Below are 24,749 nucleotides of genomic sequence, written 5' to 3' on the forward strand. Positions count from 1 at the left end.
AGCTCGGCCAGCGCTTCGGACGCACCCGTCGTCCCGAGAGAGGCTCCAGGCACAGAACGGAGCCGGAGCCCCGGGGCTGCCCGGGAGGGATGTCTCCAGCCACGCATCGGGGCGCCGCGGTCACCCGCGCCAAAGCCGCCGTGGGCCAGCCGCCGACCCCCGGCACACCGAGGCGCAGCGTGGGCGGGATGCGGCTGCTCCCCGAGCGCGGCACTCACCTCTGCTTCATGCTGCTGTGCCCTCGTGGCCGGCGGGGCCACCCAGCCGCGCGCCGGGACACGCAGCCGCAGCCCCCGCGCGCTAGCCCGCAGCGTCCGGCGCGGCAGCAGCGGCGGCGGCGGCGGCAGCGGCAGGAGCGGCGCCGCCGGGGCGGGGCGGGCACATGGGAGGGCGGGGGCTGCGGCCCTCCAGGCTAGACCACCGACCCCAACGGGGGCGCGCGTGCTCAGTGCTCCCGCAGGTCGCTCTTAGAGTTCGTTCTTAGGGACCGGATTGCCACCTGCAGGCTGGATCCTACCAAAATCTCACGGGTCACAAGCAGAAGGTAAAGGAATGCATAGCTGCCACTCCCTCCCTCCTGCTCTCTCCCCCCCTCGGCCCGGACCATATGGTACATTCCTGAAAGCCCAACGGAGTAGGAGAGGAAAGAGGTGATTGGCTGGGAATCTTGGAAGGGGCGAGAAGCCACACAAAACGGCCAACGGGATAGCACCGGGGGCATATCAAAGCCGGCCAGACCCGGGACTGGAGGACTCCCTTAAAGGGGACTTGTTTGTTGCTCTCAGAAGCCGCCACAAAACAAAGCTAGAATTTTCTTCCTTATCTCATCCCGATGGGACAGAATAGAGAAGTGTCGGATTTCCGGGGGGAAAGCTATAGAAAACTTGGGAGAATTGAATCCTATAGCTATATGACTTTGAGCGGGTAACGCCAACTCCCTGCCTCTGTTTCCTTTTCCAATCCGACGAGGGTGTTAGACCACATTTGACCTCTAGGAAGCCTTTCTCTTACTTCCTCATCCCTTGCACCAGATTATTAATCTCTTCAATTCCAGGCATCTTAAAGAGCTTCGGTTGGAAGTGGGTAGACCTTCTGACACCACACCTTTACAGACATCACTGTATCTAGTCTCTTATTACGGGAAAGCAGGTCGGATATTCTCCCGAGGCCCTTACATATGTTAAGGAGGAGCATTCTTCCTACCTGGGTGTGTAGACCGCGCCTCCTAAGCCCTGCGCTCCCAGAGGCCGAGGAAGCTTCAGTTAATTCTTCACTGGCCTGCTGGACTGTGCAGGATTCCGGCCTTCAGCAGCAAACCCCACGGGCAGATGACCCTCGGGCCCTGCTGAAGAGTTTGTTCCTGGCTGAAGTCTGAAGCACACCACTCAACTATGCGCTCTCAGTCGCCCTCCACGTCTAGCTGAAGACCTGCGAACATTCCTGGAGGCCTTGTCTGCTCCATTGTAGACTTTTACTCCTGAGAGCTAGCACTGCCTCAGACCAATTGCCCTCTATTTACATTTTTAAAACTTATTATTTGGAGGGTGGCGCGGGGAGCTGGGGGTCAGAGGGCAACCTTTAGAAGTAAGTTTTCTCCTTCTACCATGAGTCCTGGGGACCAGTCCTCGGCTTGGTGACAAATGCTTTTTACTGGAGAGCTTTCTCACAGGCCTTTCACTTCCTTTATTTCAGAAATTTTCAGCCTGTACTCCTCTGCGTCCAAACTGTAAGGTATTAAGGATGCCTTTCCTAAGAGTTCCACTTGCAGCCAGACAACCCACCTTCCAACGATTGTCCAAAGACACCCAGAAGTACAGTCCTGATAGGTAGCCTTCCTGGACGGGCTAACTGTAGCCACTGACATTTCTACCTTGTGCCCTCATGACCCTAATTTTCCATGTTTTCTGCCCCCAGATAATCCTCTTTCCCTAGTACCCAGCAGCTGCTACTTCTTGTGTTTATTAACTGTTATGGTTTAGATAAGAAGTGTCCTTCAGAAAGGCTCATGTATCTGATGCTTGGTCCCCAGCTGGTATGCTATTTTGGGAGGTGCTGGAAACTTTAGGAGGTGGGGCCTAACTGGTTGAAGTAGGTCATTAGGAGCCAGTCCTTGGAGTTATCTGGTCCCTGGCCTCTTCCTGTCTTTCGGCTTCCTCTCCACCATGAGGTGCGCACGTCCCTCCTGCCATGCTCTTCTGCCTGTGAGCAGGGGACCCAAGTCAACGGAGCCGGGAGCCAAAGATGGGAAGCCACGGATTAAAAGAACTCCTTAAACTGTTTGTGTCAGGGATTTCTGTCATGACGGTGAAGAACCTGAACAAACGCAGTATATCCTGTGTGCCGGGTACTGTTGGGAGAGGTTTATGTGCGTCATTTCTTCCCAACCTCACATCAGTGCTGTGAAGTCCATTATTTCTGGTCATACCATTACTCCTCCTGAGAGAAAAAAACCAAGTGTGGAGGCGCCCATCTGCACAGGGGCACAGAGAGGCCTGACTGACTCTAGCAACCACCCTGGTAATCCTGCCATACAACACTGTGCTTGTGTGTGTGTGTGTGTGTGTGTGGGATCTCAACTAAGGAAGCGCCTCCCTCAGATTGGCCTGTAGGCAAGTTCGTAGGGTATTTTCTTGATTAATGATTGATGTAGGAGGGTCCAGGCGACAGTGGGCAGTGCCACCCCTGGGCAAGTGGTCCTGGGGTGTGGGAGAGAGCAGGCCGAGCAGCGGGGGGGGGGGGGGGGGGGAGCAAGCCAGTCATCATCACCCCTCCATGGCCTCTGCATCAGTTCCTGCCCCGACGTCTCTTCACGATGGACTCCAATCACAAGCTGAAATGAACATTTTCCTTAAGTAGCTTTTGGTCATGGTGTTTTTATCATAGCAACTGAAAGCTAACTAAGACGAACATAGTCTCCTATTTTCATAAATCAACTACACTCTAATAAGAGATCATGCCAGGGCTGGGGGTCTTGTGGTAAGTGAGTGCTTAGCTTGCTTGAAGCCCCAGCAAAAGAGAGGGAAAAGGAGAGAAAAGGAAGCAAGGACGGGAAGAGAAGAGAGGCGGAGAGAATTTCAAACACATGTCTATACCTGTGAAATCGTTTGAACGGCGAAGCAGATTGTGAGGAGCCCTGGCAGACGGTCATCTACGGAAGGCAGGAAACAATGGCTCACAAAGCAGACCAACCTGGCCAAGGTTAAGAAAGCTGCCTGTACTTGGGAGGCAGAGGCAGGAGGATCGCAAGTTCCAGGCCGGCATGGTGTACACTCTGAGATCCTGCCTGAGAAAGCCCAGAGCTTTGGGCTGTAACTCAGCGGTAATTACATCGCATACACATTGCCTTGGGTTCCATCCTGAGGCCTCCAAAAATATATAAATGGAGCCTGGTCTTCAAAATTGTACATTCTGTCCACTGCAATCTCCCGCTCCCTCACAATCCTTTGACAACGTGTAACAACTAGGCAGCAATTGTAAGCAACGAGGAAAGAAATACAGAATAGCAAATTCGCGCCGGAAGGTCCAGGGGCTATGACGTAAGAAGTGCTCACAGTGAGCGTGTGTCTCTGCCATGTTGGAATGCTCAGTAGCAGAGGAAGAGGAAGTACTCCCACCACCCAGCATGCTTGGAGCTGGAATGAGCTCTGTGTCCATGAGGAAGGAAGGGCAGTGTGCACTGCCCCAGAACCAGGTCTTCAATAAAAATATCCTGCCCCACTGGCAGTTGGAATACAACCCTGAAAATACAGGCTGTGCTAATTATCTTCTCCTCCTTCATTTTGTTGCTGTTGTTGTTGTTTTTCAAGACAGAGTTTCTATGGTAGACCTGGAACTCGCTCTGTAGACCAGGCTGGTCTTGAACTCAGAGATCTGCCTGCCTCTGCCTCCCGAGTGCTGGGATTAAAGGCGTGCGCCACTCTGTCTTAGGGGGAAAATAAGTATTTAAATTTTGGTGTGTATGTGAAGATGACTTGCAGGAAACCCTTTTACCCATTCAGCCATCTTGCCAGCCCACTCCCACATGATTTTGCTAGTGTGTCTCATTGCTGCTAGGGTTTCATCCTTACGGTCCACCCCGCCCCCCAAGGAATTCCCAAGCTTCCTATAACTCAGAAACTCCCAGGATGCTTTAGGAAGGCTCAGTTGTAGAATAAGAGACTCAAAAAGGAAGTGCAGGGGTGGTTTAGAACAAACTTCATTCCTGAACTCTATCCACTGTCACAGGGACCCAGCAAAGAAAAACAATGATGTGCTTCAAGTCCTTGCCTCTGGGGCTGGAGAGATGACTCAGTAGTCAAGAGGACTGGCTGCTCCTCCCGAGGACCCAGGTTCCATTCCCAGCACCCACATAGTAGCTAATAACCATATGTAACTCTAGTACCCCGGGAGCTGAAGTCCTTTCTTCTGGCCTCTAGGGATGCCAAGCGTACACATGGGACACAGCATTACATGCAGGCAAAACACTCATACACATAAAAATAATAATAAAAAATTGTTTAAAGTCCTAATTTTAGACTAGCCCAGTCTGCTGGAAGTCAGCTAAGGGATGCACAGGTGGCAGTGTCCCAGTACTGGGGACACTCCTGGGCTCTGAGTTTATCCCTAGACTACCATCTCACAGCTAGATCTTAATACATACACACACAGAGACAGATGCACACACACACACACACACACACACACACACACACACACACCATTCACTTTCTAATTCCTGTTTTATAAGCTTTTTTATCCTAGTGGCAGGCAGAAAGGATCTTAAAATACAAATTGACAAAATCACACGTCTATGTCTTCATCACTTTTTTCACAGCTGAGAAGGGGTTCCTCAAACTCACCAGTCTGCGTGTACTTTGCAATAGTCAGGAATTCTACATAGCAATTGCAGGTAAAACCAAGATGGGACTGTGGAGGGAAAATCGGTTGCCAAAGCCCCCGAGAAATCTAGAGCCGCCACCTCACTTACTACAGAACCCTAGAGTCCCACTGGCCTCGGAGAAAGACTTCCCAAGCCTGCTCCAGCGGGTCTCTGACGGGCTCTACAAATTAAGAGGTATGCCCACAGGGCTTTTAGGTTTCCTGGGTTGATGTCTTTATTTTCATTTTAGGGATGCTGAGATGGAAACACGGGTTTTGTACATACCAGGCAAGGACTTTGAGCTACATACATCCTCAGCCTCGGATGTTCATCTTCATGTGCAGTTGCAGAACCAGAAAATTGTTCTATAGCTGTGTGTACACAGAGATTCGCAGGCACACATGTGCCTGGGTTCTTTGAGTCTCTCGATCAGTCCAGACTAAATGCTGTGTTCATCTAGAAACCATAGGCAAAGCTACCCTCGTGAGGAGGCGGAGCAGTCCAGGGTTTCCCATTCTACCTGCTTGGGACAGCGTCTTTTTAAACAGAAACACGGAGGGTAGGAGAGCTTCCGCAGTGAGTAGAGACGCTGAGGACCTGAGTTTGATCCCTCCGAGTACTCCTTGTGGAAGGAGAGAACCAACTCCCGCAAGCTCTTTTCTGACTTCCACAGGCATGCCCATGCATAGATACAAGATAATAAATGTAATACAGATATTAAAATAAACACATCGCCTGTCCACCTGTTGGATAAGATCAAGTGTGAAATCTAGCACATTAGAAAAGCATAGTGGCACAGACCTGTAATCTCAGCTGAGGCAGGAGGATCAGAGTCAAAGTTAGCCTACAAAAACACATGAAGGGGTCGTACGGTGTCCACTGGGGCCCTGGCTGGGGGGCTGCTCTCTTGCTTTGCACCCTGTGGCCTCAAGGTTCCGCAGGAACTTGCTACGATGTCACCCCCTCAACCTAGGGTGCCCGGCATCAGCTAGCCTGAGACCTGAAGGCTCTGCTTGCAGAGGGAGGGTGGGGGTGGGGGGGGATGGCCTGGGAGCACAAGAGCGGCTGTGTGGACGGCAGCGCCCCCTTCCTGCCGAGGATGTGGCCGCACTGCCACCTGGGGTTGCGGCCTATGAGGTCGCAGGCATTTACCTTCCAAGAATGATTGACAAACTAAGGAGACGTTTTTGGTCATTGTGAGACGTTTGTAACTAAAGTAGGAAGGAACTCCACAGCTCTTTAAGACAAAAACTTCAAAACTGGACCCAAAATTCAGAATGCTTTTTTTTTTTTTTTAAAGATTTATTTATTTATTATGTATACAGCATGTATGACTGCAGGCCAGAAGAGGGCGCCAGATCTCATTACAGATGGTTGTGAGCCACCATGTGGTTGCTGGGAATTGAACTCAGGACCTCTGGAAGAGCAGCCAGTGCTCTTAACCTCTGAGCCATCTCTCCAGCCCCCAGAATGCTTTTTAAAAAGGGATTATTTATCATCATTGTTATTATTCCCAAATGCCAGTAAACAATTAAATGTAGATTTAACTTAGGTAGCTTTTTTTTTTTTAACCTGTTAAATCTTATTGGCTAGGGCTGGAGACAGAGCTCAGTGGCACTTTCTACTCTTCCAGAGGACCTAGGTTCATTCAGTTCCCAACACCCACAAGGCACTCAAAACAAAACAAAACAAAACAAAAAAACAAAAAACAAAAAAAAAAACAAAAAACAAAAAACAAACAAACAAACAAAAAAAACACCAGTTAACTTGTTTTAGGGGATCCAACACCCTCTCCTGGTCTCCATAGGCACTGCACTCACATTGGTGCACACACCTACATGCAGAAGAAGCAGTCATTCATTTATACACATTGCTAATAAACCCCTAGTATGCTGTCCTGACAAAGACAATGCAAAATGACTGGAATAGTTAAGTGATCTGAAAGAATACCGGAAAAGAAGTTATTGGTATACTACTAGTAGTCCGTGCATCAACATCCTGTCTCAGGATACCTTGCAGCACTTGGACAAAGCAGTCGAGCACATGGAAAGGTCTCACCCAGTTTCTTCTGCACACCTTCAGTTTGGTCATGCAGAGACTCTCCTTCCACTGCTTTCTCTCATGAGCTACCTCAATGACAAAGAGCCCCTTGCAGCTTATAATTACGAGGATCACGTTCCCCCTCAAGTTCCAAAGTGGTCACATTGTACCTTGTACTTCAAATCTATTTTTTTTACCATTATAAAAAAAAATGCTAAAGCTCCCAAAAAAGAATTCCAAGTACAGATGCAGCTGGTTCCCTCACCAGAAACTGTTGCTTTGTATGAAGATCTGAAGAAGTTCAATGGAGACATTCTTCAGAGCTGTCAAACTTGTGAAGAATGTGACCTACCAAAGGTGAACATCACAGCCCTCTAGCTCTGAGAAGCCAGACAACATCCTCGATTCGGCATTGCTTTCCTGTGTCGGGTGATTGTGCTATAATTAGGCAGGCAACTTCCTGATCTGAAAAGCTTGCAAGTCTGGACATAGTGACCCACACCTTTAATCTTAGCACTGGGGAGGCAGAAGCAGGTAGGTCTCTGAGTTCAAGGCCAGCCAGGGCTCCAGTCAGATAGGTCATATTAAAATATAGGCTGGGTGAGATGAACTTTCCTTTTTATTTTTGCATTTATTTATTTTGCTGGGGGAAAGGGATGCATGCCATAGTGCTCAAGTAGAGGTCAGAGGACAACTTGGGGGAGTCGGTTCTCTTCCCTCCGTTATGTGGATTCTTGGAATCGCCGTCAGGCCTTGGCAGTAAGCACCCTTTACTCACGGAGCCATTCCACTGCCCCAAACTTGTCCCTTGACACATTAATTTTGAAGATAATGTTTTTTTTAAGTCACAAGGAATTTGTTATAGTAAATGTTTTCATGGCATTTGACAGAACTCAGAATGATTTCTTTGAAACAGGTTCAAATCTAAAAATAAAATCAAGTAAAACATGGTCAGCCAGAAAAAGTCTCTATTTAAAAAAAAATTCAAACCACCAAAACATACATCTTATATAATAACAAGATATAAAAATGAAGTCAACTGGGTTTGGAGAGATGGCCTAGCAGTTAGCAGTGCTTACTGCTGTTCTAAAAGAACACACAGGGTTAAGCAGTTAAGAGCGCTGGTTGCTCTTCCAGAGGATCCAGGTTCGAGTCCCAGCACCCACTTGACAGTTCACTACCGTCTGTGACTCCAGTTCTGGGGATCCAACACCTCTTCCGGCCTCAGCAGACACCAGGCATGCACGCGGTGCATAAACATCTGTGCAAGCCAAGCATCCAGACACATAAAATAAATAAATAAAATTTTTTAAAAATAGAAGCCAACCGACAGAAAGAAGACAATTAGTTAATAGATGTGATGAGCGAGTCTGTCCATATGCTTTCTCCTTTCACTGCTTCAAACTTAGAGCAGATCTGATGAGAATTAAGATTGTCTTGCAAGACTTACTAGGAGGTGAAAGGAAATAACTAAAAAACTATTTAAATATCTTATAAATAATATGAACGAAATATCTCACTATACTCCCTGTCTGTTTCTTATATTTTGGTGTGAGCCTAGCTTTTAATGGTTGAGCCATGTCTCCAGCAGGAGTCTGCTTCTTAATACCATATCCATTCTCATTTAGGTGGACATAGTGATTAGAATTTCTCTGAAGTCACATGCCCACATTACCACAATATTTACATCTTTACACTGCAAGTATCCTTCCAGACGGGAAAAGAAAGAGCTTAACATGGTTGTAAAATTCCTCAACTTACTAAATCAAATTACAAGTTATCCAAGAATGCTAGGTTTTGATCATCCAGCACTTTCCAAGTATCATTTTCAAGTTATAGTCTACCTCAGTGAGGTTTCCTCTGTAAGTCAGAAATGTTTCATTTCTGAAAACATCTGCAGGACCAGTTGTTTCTCTGAGCAGATGTTTTTCTGAAAAGAGCTGCTCCAGTGAGTACAGAAACATCTCTTTAAAAAAATGTTTTAGGCCAGGCGGTGGTGGCGCATGCCTTTAATCCCAGCACTCGGGAGGCAGAGCCAGGCGGATCTCTGTGAGTTCGAGGCCAGCCTGGGCTACCAAGTGAGTTCCAGGAAAGGCGCAAAGCTACACAGAGAAACCCTGTCTCGAAAAACAAAACAAAACAACCAAATAAAAACAGTTTTATTAGTTTAAGTGTATGCACATTTTGCATGGATGTATCTATGCCCCATTATGTGCCTGGTGCCCACTGAGGTCAAAAGGGTGTGACGGATCCCCTAGAACTGGAGTTACATATGTTTGTCAGCTGCCAGGTGGGGGTTGGGAACTGAACCCAGGTCCTCTGCAAGAGCAACAAGTGCTTCTAACTGCTGAGCCAACTCTCTAGCCCCAAAATATTTCTTATCTATCGTGTCTGGACCCTGTAAGAAACTCAGTAACTGGGAAAAGACAGAAACATCAAGTATTCTCTGCAGGATCCCATATGTTCCTTGCTTCTGACTGAGATCACAAAAAGTGTAGTTTGATCAAAGCTTCTGATTGACTTTCAGTCCGTCTGTCCGTGTCCCCCCCCACCCCCCCGCCGTCCCGTCGTCCCCCGTGTCCCCCCCCCCCCCCGCCAGTGTCTGATTGACAAGGAATTTGTCTGGAAATGACAGATGTGGCGAGGATAATGAGACAGAGGGTCTAACTTGTAGGACTGACCATATGAACGGGGAGTGAGCAGTGGATTGAAATAGTTATTGTCAGGTGAAGGGCGCTGCTCCCAAGGTTGAGAAGGCTTACCTGAGATCTGAAAGATTCTGTGGAAGTGGGGGGATTTCAATGCCCCCTACCCAAAACAAGTGGATTGCAAGAGGTAATCTGTGAAGTGAGACTCCCTTTATCTGTATCCCTTTATCTCTCCAGCTTGGAGAGAAGAGCTGGGCTCGTACTCTGTGGCCAAGGGCTTTCAAGTGAAGTAGGGATCTAACCTGAGGAGGAAGGCTGGAGGAGGAAGACCAGTCCAAAGGAATGCGAACACACAGGAACTGCTGTGTAAACAGTGCGGTGGGTGGGAACTGAGTGTCCAGACATCATCTTCTTGGGCTGGAGGTGTGGCTTAGTGGTACAGTGAGTGCCCGCCATGCCAGAGGCCCTAAATTTCATCCCTAGCACCAGCTGGCAGGGGGAAAAGGCTATAATTAAAGAAATCATCTTCTTTTATTGTGCCTTTTCATTTGGGGAGCGGTTTGAGTACTGAGCATACTTTTATAACAATAAAACAGTTACAATTTCAGAACCGCTGCCTCTCACCCTCCCCAAAAAAAGACAGGACAGAAAAGAGTTGAGGAAAAATGTCTATCTGTCCAGATTATATGACCTCTTCAGTCCTCAAACGACATCACTGGTTACAAGTCTTCAGTAAATTCTTTCCCCTTGCTTAGAGAGCCCTCTGCTTGCATGGAGAGCATCAGTGCCCGCCCTTACCCTGCAGGATGCAGCCACAGACCTTCATTCCCGTACACTATCGCAGGAGGGTTAAGGGAGGAGAGCATAGAGTTCAACCAGCCTCAAGGGCCAGGCGTCCCCGGCCTCTCCGAGGATCTGCCTCTGTTCTCTGGAAACAGAGCCCGGACTGAAAGTTCCAAGGAAAGTGTCCACCGGACAGCGCCTCAGCACAGGCAGCCAGTTACCACTCCTGACTCTATGCCTGGCGTGGCCAAGGCCCCTTTTTAAGAGGTCAGGTCAGATGAAATGACTCAGGGCACTTGTCACCAAGCTTGGGGACCTGAGTTCAATCTCCAGGATGCAAACGGCGGAAGGAGAGAACTAATTCTCACAAGGTGTCCTCTGACTTTCTCTTGTACACCACAGGCACAGAAGCATAAACACACAGATACAGACAAAATAAATAAACAATAAAAAACTTTTAACTTGGGGTTTAAAAGATACCATAGATTCTCTCCCTAGCATTGAAGAAACAGGTAGCATAAGGCAATGGCAACAACTTAATTAAAAACAAACAAACAAACAAACAACACTTAAGGGGAGAAAAGCAAAGGCGGATGGGCTGAAGTTTTACCACACAAACTCAAGCTTCACACAGTCACTCACTAATGGGCCCCATACAGAGTTGCCTTGAGCCCTCAGGCCTGCTGGGGCAGTAGGGCCAAAGGTGGTGAGACCCTCCCAGCCAAGCTCCCCCTCCTGGATCTCCTTGCCAGCTCACCCCAGGGTGCTGTCCCAATATCTTCTATATGTGTTTAGAGTTTCATAAGGCACTTTTGGCTCCTGGGCTGGGACACTTGGTGGCATTGGCTTCATGCTGGACATTTGTGAGTTTGCCCACCCAGCATCCATCCCATTCAGGAATGGGACCTGAAGGCAGCAAGATGGGCACTCAGCTTAAGGTCCTGTTGTTCCAACTATGAGCCGGTGGCAGGTAGCCTGGATAAAGGTGCTCTGACCTCCCTTCCTGGAATTTGAGTGGGAAGCAGAGAGCCACAGAAGAGTGAGAAAGACTAGGATGTGGTGGAATATTTAAGTATGTGAAGATGTGTTACATATTTTTATGCTGTAGAATATGACTTTAACTGTATAAAGGTGTGTTACATTTGTTTGTATTTGTTTAATTATGAAAAGATGTGTTGCTGTCTCACCTTGTCTCTCTAAGGCACCCGATTGGTCTAATAAAAAGCTGAATGGCCAATAGCAAGGCAGAGGAGGGATAGGCAGGGCTAGTGGGCAGAGAGAATAAGTAGGAGGAGAAATCTAGGCTCAAGAGAAGAAAGAGAAAAAGAAGAGAGAACTAGGGAGAGAGGGAGATGCCTAGGGCCAGCTAGCCCGCCAGGCAGGTCTCAGCCAGCCAGACATAGAGACAGCAGGAAAGTAAGATACACAGAAAGAAAGGTAAAAACCCCAAGGCAAAACATAGATAAGGAGAAACAGATTAAAATAAGAGCTAAGGTAAGGCCAAGCATTCTTTTTTTTTTTTTTTTTTTTTTTTTTTTTTTTTTTTGGTTTTTCGAGACAGGGTTTCTCTGTGTAGCTTTGCGCCTTTCCTGGAGCTCACTTGGTAGCCCAGGCTGGCCTCGAACTCACAGAGATCCGCCTGGCTCTGCCTCCCGAGTGCTGGGATTAAAGGCGTGCGCCACCAACGCCCGGCAAGGCCAAGCATTCTTAACTAACAAGGCTCCACGTCATGATTTGGGAGCTGGTTGGTGGCCTAAAAGAAAAAGTCTGGTACACCAGGGTAAGTTCTTCCAACCAAGAAAATACTGAGGGAGAGTGCTGCAGGAATATGAAGTAGGAATTCAGCTGACTACGGCAAAGCTATTACCTGGAAGAATCAAGGAATTTTTCCAGAGGAAGCCAAGGCTCAAGGAGCATTTGGTGTTATTTGGCTTTTTGAATGTATCAGCTGTTTTCTGCTATGAATTTCATGTGTGCTGTCATAAGAATCCCCCATTTGATTCTTTTCCTAAGAACTTCTAGACAGTGTGGAGTGATCATTCCTTGGGCATATACAACTAAGGTATTTGGATACAGTCATGCAGGCAAGGCTTCCTGCTTCCAGGCTTTTTGCTTCTTCTTTTTAACATTAGACTTCAGATGTCTGCTTTCTGTAATTATCTCGTTTAGCAAGCATACAAAGCCAGGGCCAGCTCTGGACAAAAGTATCCAAGGACAAACGGCAGACAGAATAAGCTCTCCAGAGCACCTGCTAGGTAAATATCCATATGGAGACACCAGCTAGGCCAGGCAGATGGTAGGTATTTTGCTTCTTTTGCAAATTAAGCTCAGACCCTCTCCCCTTTCTCACACAGCCCAAGTGGCACCCTCAACTTACTTAGAACAAAAGGGTTTTTACATACCAGGTGTATCAAGCTATGAGACAGCTTTCCTAGCTCTGAGCAGACTTACCCCGCCCAACCAGAAAGTGGCAGGGCCAGAGGATTGCTGATTGTAGGTGTGAAGATGGGTCACGGGGTGAGTAGAGGAAGGAACAAGGATGGAGATATGAACGAAGACAAAGATGAAGATGAGAACGAGATGGAAAGAACTTAGAACTATGAGAGGATGGACAGGAGGAGAAGGGACAGAGAGGAGATAAGTATGAGAGTAGAATTGAAGCTGTGTAGATAGAATTTTGTATGAGAAGAATAAAGTGAATGGACTAAAGTGCTTGGTGTCCTTAGATCCATTCCCTCAGATTATTTCTCCTCATTGGTATCGTCTCTTCCAGAAATCCTGGAAAAAGATTATTAGAGGCTGAACCCTAATAGCCTTTGTTAGGAGAGAGCTAGTCACCTTTAGATCCCCTTCCCTGTCATGGTTCTCATCCTTCCTGACACCTGGAAACCACCTTTTCATGAGCTAATTCACAGCCTCTCTCTAACTTTCCTCACCCTTCCAAGAGGTAGCCTAAGCGTTTCTGTTATTTGCACCACCCCCAACAACTGCCCATAAGCTCCACCCCTTACTAACCTCACCCATGTCATTGCCAACCCTATTTGATTATAAAGTACTATAAGGTGATTGAGCTAGAGAGATATTAATATGTTTTCCCAAGGTCACATAATTAATGAGCATCATGGTCAGAATTTGAACCCAAGTTTTGGTATGAAAGCGTGATGGGAGTGACGACTTATTATACAACCAAGAAGAGTTCAAATGCTTACCTCCCTATACTCTACATAACACCTCTACCCACGTCATGGTGTCAGAATTGCAAAGACTCTAAATGAGAAAAACGGGAACAGCGATGCTCCCTTCTCGGAGTTGTCCGGTGCTGCCACAAGTGCTGCATATATAAGTTCCTGACCTGTGGTATTGTGGTGGTTTGAAAGAAAATAGCCCCCAAGGGAGTAGCACTATGAGGAGGTGTGGCCTTGTTGGAGGAAGTGTGTCACTGTGGGGGTGGGCTTTGAGGTCCCTTTTGCTCAAGCTTCCCTCAGTGTGACAGTCAGTTAACTTCCTGTTGCCTGCAAGATGTAGCACTCTCAGCTCCAGCACCACGTCTGCCTGCACACCGCCATGCTCCCCTTCATGATCATAGTGGACAGAATCACTGACATTGTAAGCGAGGCCCCTCAATGACATGTTTTCATTTATAAGAGTCCCATGGTCATGATGTCTCTTCATAGCAATAAAAACCTAACTAAGCTGGGCGGCAGTGGCGCACGCCTTTAATCCCAGCACTCGGGAGGCAGAGGCAGGCGGATCTCTGTGAGTTTGAAGCCAGCCTGGTCTACAGAGCAAGATCCAGGAAAGACACCAAAACTACATAGAGAAACCCTGTCTCAAAAAACAAACAACAACAACAAAAAAAAAAAACCCATAAACAAACAAAAACCTAAGGCAGGTATGCACTGACATTGGTTTGGCTGACCTAAAAGTGCAAATTATAGCCACATAGTGAAACCAACAAAATAACTGACACCTGGTCCAGTCCAAAGATGCTGCTTCTGTGTAGATCCCAATAGACTCTCAAAACCTCTCTCTGCCAAATCTCTCACCACACACACACACACACACACACACACACACACACACACACACACATACGAGGTCCTACTCCAGCTTCCGAAGGGACTGGAGCTCCATATATGAGCCACCAATCACCCAGGTTTGGCTTGGGCTTCACTTTCTTTTCTGAAATATTGTCTCTGGATGTATCCCAGGCTTTCCCTATGTATTATCATGTTGTATTCCCTCCAAGTTGGACCAGTGCAGAAAGCAACCCAGAACAGACGAGAGAGGTTTACCCCGAAGAGTCCATAACATTGTGTGTTAAGGTTTTTCATTTTATTTTGATGTTATGTTTTGCTCTTGAGCTAGGGTTTCAATCTGTAACCTCGGCTGGCCTCAAATGTGGCAATATTCCTACTTCAACCTCTGTTAATGTTTTTAAAAAAACTCCTAATCAGCAGGGAAGCACACCTTTAGTTCCTGCACTCTGGAAGCAGAAGCAGGCAGATCTCCATGAATTTGAGGTTAGCCTGGTCTACATAAGGAGTTCCAGGGCAGCCAGGGCTATGTAGAAAAACCCCTGTCTAAAAAACAAACAAACAAACAAAAAAGAGCAATTCTAATGTCTTACAATTCTCCTTCTGCCTTTTTATCATTGAATTCTCTAAAGCTTTAGTCCTAGGCAATTGCTAATGTTTTCTTTCACTAAAATTTAGTCATTTTGTGGAATTTCATATAAATAGAACATACAGTGAGTAGATATGCATAGAATTCTAATAAAAATAAGAACATTAGCTAGGCAGTGGTGGCGCATGCCTTTAATCCCAGCACTGGGGAGGCAGAGGCAGGCGGGTCTCTGTGAGTTCAAGGCCAGCCTGGTCTACAGAGTGAGTTCCAGGACAGCTAGGGGTACACAGAGAGTGAAAGTACTTGCTGCCAAGCCTGACAACCTGACTTCAATCCTCAAGACCCACAAGGTGGAAGGAGAGAACTAACTCCTAAAAGTTGACCTCTGACCTCTGCATAAGCACTGTGGAACATGTGTGTCCCTCCCTAAGAAAAGGCAATGTCCTGAAATGTAAAAATACAGTGAAAGGTTCTGGTTTTCCTTTCTGCGTGATTCCAAATGCCTTATGAGAAGTTTGTTCAGTCGAGGAGTAGCTCTGTGTGGAGCCCAGGCTTAGCACATTCAGAGCCGTGGTTCGGTTCTCAGCTCTTCCACACAAACACAAAAAACAAAACAAAGGGGTTGTTGGCTCACTGTGGAAAGAGTGGTGCACACAGGGGCTCGTAGCCCTTCTAACACGGCTCTCACATCAGCACACTCAGGAAAAGGCCCCTCAGGACCGGGCCGTCAAAAGGCCCGAGTCAGTCTTCGCTCAGTGGTAAAATGCTTGCTTAGCATGCGCAAGGCCCTGGGTTCAATTCCCAGCACTAAAAGGATCCGAAAATATTTAGTTCTATTTTTTGTCAGCTCTTCTGGAATTTGACTCCTTCCGAGCTTATTGTGACTCAATTCTAGCTTTCTTCAGGGTTCACTGTGGGAGGATGAGCATAAGGGTTGCTTGACTGTGACCCACATAAAGAACCGGATCTTGATGCCTGGGGGTGTGGCTTAGCATGGGCGGGGCTCTGGACTTGGTCCCTAACTCCAAGAATAAATAAAACAAATGCTTCATGACTCAGCGTACAACACACATACATAAACACAAAACCAATACACACATTTCAGGCAATAAAACCTCCTCTCCATATATGTGACACACTTGGATAATTTTTCTTTTTAAAATGCCAGTTATGGTCAAATAGATTTTCTGGCCCACTGATGAGTCACAGTCTAGTTTGCTAAAGTATCAACTTGGGTCCGAGTCTCCTGGGGCCTCCCCCTCTGAGTTCAGGAAGCTCTTTCTGAGGGTGAGCTGGGGTATGCATGCAGCCGAGTTACTGGACACTTCCTCCTGGGCTGTGTGTGGTTGTGTGTTGTCATTTTCGGGGAGTAGGTCTTGGAGGCTGTGGTGGGAAGGGCTGGTGAGAGATGAGACCCAGATGTCCTGTTCTTGACTTAGCTGTCCAGTGCCCAGGCAGCCTTTGTAAGGTTGGTATCCTGCCTTGGGACCAATCAGAAAAGGGTATTGGGGCTGGCCAGCAGAAGCTACCCTGAGCCACCTATCTGACAGAACCTTGTCAGAAGAGCCCAGAGGTGCCCAGGCAAAGGGTGCCCACAGCTCCCTGTGCTGGGGGAGTGCTGGGGAAACCCTGTAGGAGGCCCAGGGTAAGTGGAGGCAGTCTCCACCAGGAAGCAACATAATGTGTGTGTGTGTGTGTGTGTGTGTGTGTGTGTGTGTGTGTGCGTGTAAAGAGACTAGAACAATGAGTAAAGGGATGGATGGAGATGGTTGTAACTGGGGTTGCTTGTTAGATAAGCACAAGGAGAGGTTTGTCCAGGTCACTAGCTGGGAACACGGAGACAAAGCAATCTGGTACAGTATGTGGGAGAGCTGTGGCCGGCCATTCTATGTGGGGATCTTCCTGGCCCCCCTCAGTCTGGCATAGGAGGCCCTGTGATCCCAGTCAGGTGGGTGGCCGCTCTTTATGTGGCTACTTAATTCTCTTTCCAATCTATGACAGGAATGACGGAGGCCAGGCTTTCAGAATAGGCAGGACTGTCTTTGCACCCCCACCCCCATGAAGATTTTAACCCTTTCTCAGTCTAATCAAAATTAACGGGAGAGCCTTAGAAAGTTATGATGGGGCCGGGCGGTGGTGGCGCACGCCTTTAATCCCAGCACTCGGGAGGCAGAGCCAGGCGGATCTCTGTGAGTTCGAGGCCAGCCTGGGCTACCAAGTGAGATCCAGGAAAGGCGCAAAGCTACGCAGAGAAACCCTGTCTCGAAAAACCAAAAAAAAAAAAAAAAAAAAAAAAAAAAAAAAAAAAAAAAAAAGAAAGTTATGATGGGAAAAATACTAGCACCAGGTCACACTTTACAGTTTGTTTAGTTTTTGGCTTCTGAGAATCTTATATAGCCTTAGGATAGCCTAGAACCCAACGTGTAGTGGAGGACAGCTCCTGCTCCTTCCTACCCCTGCCTCTCACGTACAGGCGGTACCCGGGCAGCCCTGGCTTCATAGGCTATTCACAGTCCTGACCTTTCAGGCCTGGAGTCTGAGGCCTTACCTAACCCAGCGAGCACTGCAGGCCTAGGGGAACTGGCTGTGCAGTTTCTGCCTCCCACCTGCTTCCCAGCATTTATGACTTATGAATATTCATGAGGTAGCTTTAGAATGCAAAGTTTCGAGGACGCTTTTTGCTTCCTGGTCTGCCAGAGTGTGTGTGAAGAGGATGTTGCCCTGGTGTTCCAGTTCTAAGGGAAAGGCCATTTTTAAGATTTCCCTTAGGTGTAGGAGGGATTTAAAGTCGTAATGAGTTCAGTCTTGAAAAGGATTAAAACTATAATTTCCAGGTCATTTTATTTGCTTTTTTCCTTTGTTCAAATGGCTATCGTAGTCCTGCCTTCTCTCTCTTTCCTTCCCCTCTCTCTTCTTTCTTCAAGGTCTAATGTAGCCCAGGCTGGCCTCAAACTTGCTATGTAGCTGAGGATGGCCTTCAACCCATGATCCTCTTGCTTCCACCTCCCAAGTGCCGGAGTTGCAGGCATAAATCCCCGCATCCCACCCTCCCCCCACCCTGCGTTCTTTCCAGTAATCATTCTCCTTCCAGTTGCGTTGCGGGGCAGTCACAGGCGTGACTCTGATAAGCACGCAGGCATGGAATCCATTTCTATAGACCCTTGCAGTTTTCCCTCTACAGCCCCACAAAGGCCCACAGTTCCTTTTTTCCTTGGTCTGGAATATAGGTCAGGACATTTTTTTTCGGAGAAGGAGCCCATTTTGAGAGAGGTGCGCCCTCCCTCCTTTGACACATCCCTTTCGCCCTCAGCTGCTCCAGGTAGTCACAGATGCTGCCAGCTCTCTTCCACAAGGTGGCTAGTCACACATCACAATAATAATATACCCCCGCCCTCCAGCAGCAGCATGTTTGAGAGGCTAAACCAGAGTTCACCTGGAAATACGTCATCCTGATTAGAATGGTGGCGGGCAACCTCGGTGCTTTAGAACCACCTGGAAGCTAAGTCAGAATGTCCCCGGCTGGAGACCCCTGCAGGTGTTCCAACATGCAGCTAGGGCGGACTCCTGCAGGGGCCAGCCGCGCTGCTGTCGGTTACCGTTCATTCCAACTAGGTTTTCCCACCCTCCCCTTCCCCTTTGTTTTGTCTCCTGTCTTCCTAACGCGGTAAATTGTAAACACTCCATCACAGCGCTACGTAAGAAAGGACTAGGGGCTCGGGGAGGAGGGGCTGACGGGGAAGGAGAGGACATTTGATGGGTATACAGAAAGTACTTTGCCCTGGAAACACGCTCATTCGCTTCTGAAACGAACGCCGTGCTCCGGAAGTCTTTTTGCCCTTCCCTTGACTTCCAGGGGGGACCAACATAACCATCCCTTTGTTAACCATCACAGAGGCTGACTTGCGCCGGGTCCTCCGCAGCCAGGGGCACGTGCACGCCTACGGGTGTGGGGATGGCATCTCTGGCCTGTTTACCGAGCTCTGTAGGCGAGCGCCGGCGCCCTCTACTGGACGGAAATAAATGTCCCTCTGAGTGTAACAATTGTCGCCTGTGGATGAGCTAATGGATTCACATTGAGCTCGCAGAAAGGACACGGTGCCGTGGGGATCCCGGGGCAGTCCTCTGACATCTGGCACACCACCGGCTTGCCTAAGGATGTTATTTCTTTGATTGGGGTGGGGGCGGGGGGAGAGCCTAGAGATAATGGGACGGCATTGGCTGAGAAACTGAGTGCTGTGTTTCTCAGTCTTTGGGGCGTGTGCTTATGGTGCATGGTTATCGGCCGGTGGGGCGTTGTGCAGTGAAGGAGACACGGATACTGGGGTGTTGCTCCCACTGGTTAAGAGAGCAACGCGTTTAAAGGCAGACAGATTTGTTCCAAGAATCTCATATATATCAGAAAGGCAAGGAAAGGCATACACAATCGAAAGATGTGATTTTTTTTCTTAAGGTGTCAAGACACAAAACCTTTTCCTTTAAGAGATTTGCACACCCAGGGGGAGATTTGATGGTACTTACGGACTGGGGCTTCACATCCGCATCTGCCTCGCCGGTGAGAGCTTGCCTGCCCAGATTGGCTGGTCCTCAGGACACAGGTGCTGCTGTTGTGGCTGCGTGCATCCTAAGTGTGGCGGCTCCACCTTCCAGCCAGAATCCCAGCAAAGGTTCTCATCCGGAGGCCCCGAGGCACGCTTCTTTCATCCTTATGCCTTCCCTCGTTCTCTCAGGGTCCAGAGCAGCGAGGAAGGGATGAAGAATTAGGGGTCTGTCACCGTCTGTCGGTCCTCAGCGCTGCATCTCAGCTAGGGCTGCAGAAAGTGCAGCAGCGGAACTGGCTAGGGCTCCTCACGGTTGCCACGGTAACCAGGAGCAGGCGCCTGCCCTGGTGGCTGAGGAAGGCTGTGGAGAAAAGGTAACGGGTAAGCGATGACGCGTTGGCCTCTCTCCTGGGCATCGGTTGAGCCTCAAGTGACCCAAATGAAATGAAGTCCCGGATAACCCGTTCTTTAGACCCAAACCCAAACCACACCACAGCTGCTGCGGGCTTTTTTCTCTTCTCCCTCACCAGTCAACACGCATAGGGACATGTTAAGGATTAGAAATTCCAGCACTATCCGACGCTTCCTGCCCCGGGGGAGCCTGCTGTACACAGAGCGGAATGTTTGCTAGGTTCGTTCTTGAAAACAGAACTCCCAGCGGGGACAGCTGCGGGTGAGCTGGGGGAGCTAGAGTAGACCAAGCAAAGGATGGTGATGAGCGGGTCACTTAAACTCTCTGAGCTATAATATGAAGACACAAAGATGTCTTAGAAAAAGCGTATCAAACTAAGTTGTTCTTGTTACTATTATGATCATGATGGTGGTGAATGTAGGCTATGATCCCCAAAGACACAATCCCAAAGGCCATAATCCTTAGTAATAAAATACCTCTAAATTCTAAAACCCTGAAAGACTAACACCTTAACAATATAATTATTCTGGAAAAGAATTCAATTTATTTTTCTTCTTTCTGTTTTAAAAGGCAGGGGTCTCAATCAAATACACATGGCTGGCCTTGAACTTGCCCTGTATTAATAATTAAGGGTGAGTTTTAACTCATGACCCTCAAACAAACAAACACAACAATTAAATACTAGGGAGAATATATTTTAAGTGAGGAAATGAGGGGGTATTCAATTGGTGGGGCGCTTACTTAGTATGTATAAGGTCCTATATCCAACCATGGGAGGAAAAGAAAAAAATTACTAAAAACAAATTTTAAAAAGTGTACTTCAGGAATAGATCAAGCCTGTTATAGTGGTGTGTGCCTTTAATCTGAGCACTTGGGAGACAGAAGCAGGTGGTTCTCTTTGAGTTCAAGGCCAGCCTGGTCTACATAGTGAATTCCAGGACAGCCAGAGCTAAACAATGAGACCCTGTCTCCAAAAACCAACCAACCAACCAACCAACCAAACAAACAAACAAACAAACAAATAATTAGCAGATCACAGGACTGAGGCAAAGGCTCAGTTAGGAGCACTGACTGCTCCTCCAGGGGAGCTAGGTTTGATCCCTAGCACCCACACTGTGGCTAACAACCATCTGAATTCCAGTTCCAGGGGATCCAATGCCCACTTCTAGCCTCCATGGACAATGGCATGCGCATAGTGTACAGATATACATGCAGGTGAAACACCCACACACATAAAACAAAACACAAAAACAAAAAGAGAGACTAGGTCAAGGGGCTTGCGAGGGTTCAGCAAGGAGAGACACTGGTTGCCAAGACTGACAACCTCAGTTTGGTTTCCAGGACCCACATGGTAAAAGGAGAGAGTGGAGCCCCAAGTCCTCTGACATCCCCACACTCTCCACAAAATAAATACAATTAATAAGAATAATTAAACCTAGATCAGGGGCCATTTCATGAAAGTAGTCCACAAAAGCTGGCTGATTTCCACGATCATTAACTATACATCTTGTGTCGTGGTGATGTATAAATCTCCTGGGATTATCCATTCCCATCCATTTTCCACGTGGCATGGCTCTTTTGAAAATTCCTCTATGATGTTTATACACCCTGATGGGCGCATTCCCTCCTGAATGTTCCTCTCTCCCGGGCCTGCTTCTGTGTTGTGCTGGGCATATGGCATCCATTCCACATGCTCTCGTATACAGACCACAGATTTGGCAGGAGCAAAGCTGGCGATTGAACAGCAGCAGTATTACTTAAGTGGCTTCTTGTCCTACTGTGCACATAATTATTTTCCAACCGCTTAGATACTTGGCTGACTTCTTCAGGCTAATGCAGCTTTTAATTCATTAAAAGCTCCTGGAATTCCATCAGCTGGGTGGAATGCCAATGTAGATAAATGATCCTTTTTTTTTTTTTTTTCCTGAGACAGGGTTTCTTTGTGTAGGCCTGGCTGTCCTGGAACTCACTCTGTAGACCAGGCTGGACTCGAACTCAGAGAGATCCACCTGCCTCTGCCTCCTGAGTGCTGGGATTAAATCATACCTGAATTATTTTTATTTTTTTTTCTATTCTTTTAAAGACAGAGCCTGTGTTGCCCAGGCTGATCTCAAACTTGAATTTTCTTGCCTCTGCTTTCCAAGTGCTTGTTTACATGTGGTTTCCATAGCTCTTTCCTCAACCAACTGACTCTCCACTAAATGCATTGGGCTGAATGGGACAAAAAAAATAATCTTTATTGATAACACCTTGAAATCCACTTACCAAATGCTTGCTCATACCTAATTCTGAATCGTTCATTATGGTTTGGAGATTCATTTGAAATCTTCACTTTCTTTTTTTCTACAAAATTCACCAAACCTTCAGACTCAAATATAAAGTAATTATAAAGTAATTTGCTATATAGTCATTAATACGTAATTGAGTAGATAAATTTCAGAATTTTCAGACGCGTGGGACAGGAACTGTTTGCATCTGATAAAAACAGTGGGGACAGTTTTGGCCAAAGTGGAGCATGAGCTAGTTCCTCTATGTAAAGTTGTTGGGAAATGTAAGGGGCCTTTCTGCTTTGGCAGTCAAATGCCTGACTGCCAGCAGTTCATCATTTACTGAACGCCACACGCAAAGGAAGCCCTGTATCAGCGCCTGGGGGACTTGTCAAATTCTTCTTAGTCTCCTATAAGGAGCGTTTTGTCTTTTTCTTTTTCTTGAGTCAGTGCTCCGGAGGCTGACCCCAAGCTCACCATCCTCCTGCCTCAGCCTCCTGAATGCTAAGGCAGCATGGTGTTGTGAGAAGGGGAAAAGTAGGAGGGAAGTAAATACCTCGACGTTGTCTTGTGTGTAACTGAGAGTTGTTCTGACTTTCAGAATTCCAACACCTGGGACTCTAGTCAATCTCTCTCTGTCTTTCTCTGTCTCTCTGTCTCTGTCTCTGTCTCTCTGTCTCTCCTCCTCTTCTTTTTTTTTTTTTAAAGATTTATTTATTTATTATGTATACAGAGGAGGGCGCCAGATCTCATTACAGATGGTTGTGAGCCACCATGTGGGTGCTGGGAATTGAACTCAGGACCTCTGGAAGAGTAGTCAGTGCTCTTAACCTCTGAGCCATCTCTCCAGCCCCTCTTCTTCTTTTTGTTGTTATTTTTGTTTTTATTTTGAGACAGAGTCTCATTATGTAGCCCTGACTGGCCTGGATCTCACTCTGTAGACCAGGCTGGCCTCAAACTCAGAAGTTTGCCTGCCTCTGCCTCTAGTGCTGGCATTAGAAGTGTGTGCCACCAGGAATTGGTTTTGAGACCAGATCTGGTTGGCTTTGAACTGCTGATCTTCCTGCCTCTACTTCCCAGGTCCTAGGATTAAATATACCTAGGACTGTCATTTTAGAAATGTTAATCTTTGAGGATTTCAGCTTTCAGGATTTTGGCATTCAAAATCCATCCCCCTCTTGAGGCTTTGATGAGCAATGGATAAGGTGATGGTGACCATGGATGTTGGCACCTGGCTCCCTGCAGGTGGGTTATAATTGAACAGCCCCTTCTAGGGTTCAACTCATATACCTCTCTCCAGTTCTAGGAGCATGCCTTGGTGCTGGAGCCTGAGTAGTCAGTCCCCTTCAGGCTCCCAAACAACTCCCTGAATTGCTATGGCTCATGGAACCTGAAAAAAAAAAAAATCTGCCAACCCCTGAAATAGCTTAGATGTAAGATGGGACAGTTTTAAACACATTCCCACAAGCACATACTTAATATGGTTGTGGCACTGTAGTCGGAGAGGAAAGGAGCCTCATAGAATCTTGTTTTTAAGGTCACTGACCTCAGTACTACACCCAGCCGAGACTACGCTGGAGAAAGCAGATTGTTCAGCAGAACTTTCTTTCAGAAGAGGACTGACCCTTGACTCAGTGAGAAAGAGGATCTTCCTGTCTCCACTGGGCATTTTTATCTTCACTTAGTGTTCCCTGAGTTTCCATAGGTATCGATGTGAGCTTGGCATTGACAGGTTCGGGGCCATGGCTCGGGTGATCCCCACTCCACCTCGGTGTCTGCTACCCCTGGGAATAAGCAGGTGCTTAGCTCCAGGTCTAGAGTGAGGGAAGGGAGCCCGTTTTTACTACAGTCTGACAACGCGTCCCTGGCCTTTCTTGATTCTGCCATTAATCCTCTTGTCAGCCTATAAAACTTTACATTTACTAATTACAGATTAAAAGCTCAAGAGCACAAACAAGAAGTGACTTGCTTGTGAGTGAGTCACTTTTATACAGCAGGGTAAGTGATAATCCTAGAATTCCTACCCACATCGATTGAATACCACCTGGAGATGCCCTGCCTATTGAGCCGTCCAGGGGCCCTAGAGTATGCTGGGGAAACTCCCTGAAACACTAGAGTCTCTAATCATTTCTCTCCCTTTCCTTATGAATTTTATCTGTTTACTTTATTGTTTTTAAGTTAAATTTGAGCCAGGAGTGGTGTCACATGCCTTTAATCCCGGCACTTGGGAGAAAGGCAAGCAGATCTCTATGGATCCAGGGTCAGTCTAGTCTACACAGCAAGCCTCAGGCCAACCAGGGATACGTAGTGAGACCCTGTCTCTCCCCTTAAAAAAATTAAATGCTTATTTAAGAAAATTTGGGAAATATAGAAAAAAAGCTAGGTATGGTAGTGCACACCTGTAACCCCAGCACTTGGGAGATAGAGACAGGAGGATCAGAAGTTCAAAGTTATCCTCAGCTACCTATCCAGTGAGTTTAAGGCTAACCCAAGCTTCATAAAGCCCTGTCTTTTTAAAAGAAAAAGAAAAGTGTATGTGTGTAGCAGCGGGGGTGGGGGCTGGGGAGCAGCTGGGAA

General features: G+C 47.3%; 1 protein-coding gene and 1 pseudogene across 23 annotated transcripts in view; one reads left to right on the forward strand and one right to left on the reverse strand.

Annotated features, from left to right (window-relative positions):
• Mical3 (microtubule associated monooxygenase, calponin and LIM domain containing 3) overlaps positions 1-19,991 on the reverse strand; it is a 209,638-nt gene extending 189,647 nt beyond the window's left edge. For 20 of the 23 annotated variants that reach the window (XM_076567867.1, XM_076567866.1, XM_076567865.1 and 17 more), the window contains exon 1: positions 219-367. The gene's annotated coding sequence lies outside the window, so the exon portion shown is untranslated. Of the gene's footprint in view, positions 1-218; positions 368-19,473 lie in introns of those variants that run through there. The other 3 variants (XM_076567844.1, XM_076567846.1, XM_076567845.1) reach the window with 3 other exon arrangements.
• LOC121828237 (multiple inositol polyphosphate phosphatase 1 pseudogene) lies at positions 4,900-7,345 on the forward strand (annotated as a pseudogene).
• Positions 19,992-24,749: the final 4,758 nt, after the last annotated feature.

This window comes from Peromyscus maniculatus, chromosome 3 (genome assembly GCF_049852395.1).
Source record: "Peromyscus maniculatus bairdii isolate BWxNUB_F1_BW_parent chromosome 3, HU_Pman_BW_mat_3.1, whole genome shotgun sequence".
Lineage (NCBI taxonomy): Eukaryota > Metazoa > Chordata > Mammalia > Rodentia > Cricetidae > Peromyscus > Peromyscus maniculatus.